The 2805-nt window shown below is 37.3% G+C and overlaps 1 non-coding gene across 1 annotated transcript; it reads left to right on the top strand.

Moving 5' to 3' along the window:
* Positions 1-311: 311 nt before the first annotated feature.
* On the top strand, positions 312-419 carry LOC112793449 (small nucleolar RNA R71). Its single transcript, XR_003198139.1, has one exon. It is a non-coding gene; the product is annotated as a small nucleolar RNA R71 (small nucleolar RNA).
* The last annotated feature ends 2386 nt before the right edge of the window (positions 420-2805 follow it).

Raw genomic sequence — 2805 nt, 5'->3', positions numbered from 1 at the left:
CTTGGTGCATTTTGCATTCCAGACAGACTTTGAGAAATCATATTGACCTGTTGAGTCAATATTTTGTTCTGAGCCAATATGGCATTCAGAGTGTCAATCTCAAGAACTCCTTTCTTCTGACTAGTCCCATTATTCACAGGATTTCTTTCAGAAGTGTACATGAATTGGTTATTTGCAACCATTTCAATCAGTTCTTGAGCTTCAGTAGGCGTCTTCTTCAAATGAAGAGAGCCTCCAGAAGAGCTATCCAAAGATATCTTGGACAGTTCAGAGAGACCATCATAGAAAATACCTATGATGCTCCATTCAGAAAGCATATCAGTGGGACACTTTCTGATCAATTGTTTGTATCTTTCCCAAGCTTCATAGAGGGATTCTCCTTCCTTCTGTCTGAAGGTTTGGACTTCCACTCTAAGCTTACTCAATTTTTGAGGTGGAAAGAACTTTGCCAAGAAGGCATTGACTAGCTTTTCCCAAGAGTCCAGGCTTTCTTTAGGTTGAGAGTCCAACCATGTTCTAGCTCTGTCTCTTACAGCAAAAGGGAATAGCATCAGTCTGTAGACCTCAGGGTCAACCCTATTAGTCTTGACTGTGTCACAGATTTGCAAGAACTCAGCTAAAAACTGATGAGGATCTTCCAATGGAAGTCCATGGAACTTGCAATTCTGTTGCATTAGAGAAACTAATTGAGGCTTAAGCTCAAAGTTGTTTGCTCCAATGGCAGGGATAGAGATGCTTCTCCCATAGAAGTCGGGAGTAGGTGCAGTAAAGTCACCCAGCACCTTCCTTGCATTGTTGGCATTGTTGTTGTTTTCGGCTGCCATGAGTTCTTCTTCCTTGAAGAATTCGTTCAGGTGCTCTAAAGAGAGTTGTGCTTTGGCTTCTCTTAGCTTTCTCTTCAAGGTCCTTTCAGGTTCAGGATCAGCCTCAACAAGAATGCCTTTGTCTTTGCTTCTGCTCATAAGAAAGAGAAGGAAACAAGAAATGTGGAATCCTCTATGTCACAGTATAGAGATTCCTTGGAGTGTCAGAGGAAAAGAAGAGTAGAAGACAGAAGTAGAAAATTCGAACTTATCAGAGAAAATGGAGTTCGAATTTTGCATTAAGGGATAGTGTTAGTCCATAAATAGAAGGATGTGAGAAGGAGGGAAGTGATTTTCGAAAATTAAGTAGGAAATTTGAAAACATTTTTGAAAAACATTACTTAATTTTCGAAAATGAAAAGGGAAAAGAAATCAATTGATTTTTGAAAAAGATTTTGGAATTAGAAATCAAAAAGATTTGATTGAAACTATTTTGGAAAAGATGTGGTTAAGAAGATATGATTGTTTTTAAATGAAATGTGATTGAGAAGATATGATTTGAAAAAATTTTAAAAAGATTTGATTTGAAAATTAAAAACTTGACTAACAAGAAAAGATATGATTCAAACATTAAACCTTTCTCAACAGAAAAGGTAACATACTTGAAATGTTGAATCAAATCATTAATTGATAGTAAGTATCTTTAAAAATGGAAATAAATTGGTTTTGAAAAAGATTTGATTGAAAAATTGATTTGAAAAAGATTTGATTTTGAAAAGATTTTGAAAACTAAAAAAATTTGATTTGAAAACAAAATCTTCCCCTCTAGCCATCCTGGCGTTAAACGCCCAGAATGGTATCCATTCTGGCGTTTAACGCCCAAAATGCTACCCTTTTGGGCGTTAAACGCCCAACCAGGTACCCTGGCTGGCGTTTAAACGCCAGTCTGTCCTTCTTCACTGGGCGTTTTGAACGCCCAGCTTTTTCTGTGCAATTCCTCTGCTGTATGTTCTGAATCTTCAATTCTCTGTATTATTGACTTGAGAAGACACAAATTAAAAATATTTTTGGATTTTTAATAATAAGGAAAAATCAAGATGCAACAAGAATCAAATAACAATGCATGCAAGACACCAAACTTAGCAGTTTGTATACTACTGACACTAACAAAATGAAAATGCAAATGAGACACTCAAGTCAATAGAATTCAAAGATCAGAGCACGAAAATCATCAAGAATTACTTGAGGATTCTTAAGACACATGCATGGATGCAATAAGAACAGAAACATGCAATTGACACCAAACTTAACATGAGACACTAGACTCAATACAAGAATTATTTTTGGATTTTATGATTTTTTTGTTTTTTTGTGTTTTTCGAAAATTAAGTAGAAAAAAGTATCAAAATTCTTAATGAGAATTCCAGGAATCAGTGCAATGCTAGTCTAAGACTCCAGTCCAGGAATTAGACATGGCTTCACAGCCAGCCAAGCTTTCAAAGAAAGCTTCGGTCCAAAACACTAGACATGGCCAAAGGCCAGCCAAGCCTTAGCAGATCACTGCTCCAAGAGCAAGATTGATAGAAATCAACAAGCTCTTGTGGTGATAAGTTGAAACCTCGGTCCAATGAGATTAGACATGGCTTCTCAGCCAGCCAGACTTCAACAAATCATCATGAAACTCTAGAATTCATCTTCAAGAATTTCGAAAAAAATAAATACCTAATCTAAGCAACAAGATGAACCGTCAGTTGTCCAAACTTGAACAATCCCCGGCAACGGCGCCAAAAACTTGGTGTTGTTGCCGGATCTTGGCACTGATGTTACCAAAAGCTTGCTCAAAACTTGAACAATCCCCGGCAACGGCGCCAAAAACTTGGTGCGCGAAATTGTGAACTATACTTTTTCACAACTCTCATAATCCCCGGTCATGAACCCCAAAAACTTGGTAGTTCAATACCATGGCATTACACAACTTCGCACAACTAACCAGCAAGTGCAC

This window comes from Arachis hypogaea, chromosome 3, assembly GCF_003086295.3.
Source record: "Arachis hypogaea cultivar Tifrunner chromosome 3, arahy.Tifrunner.gnm2.J5K5, whole genome shotgun sequence".
Classification (NCBI taxonomy): Eukaryota; Viridiplantae; Streptophyta; class Magnoliopsida; order Fabales; family Fabaceae; genus Arachis; species Arachis hypogaea.
Note: the sequence above shows the minus strand (reverse complement) of the source record. Positions and strands in the feature narration are given on the sequence as shown.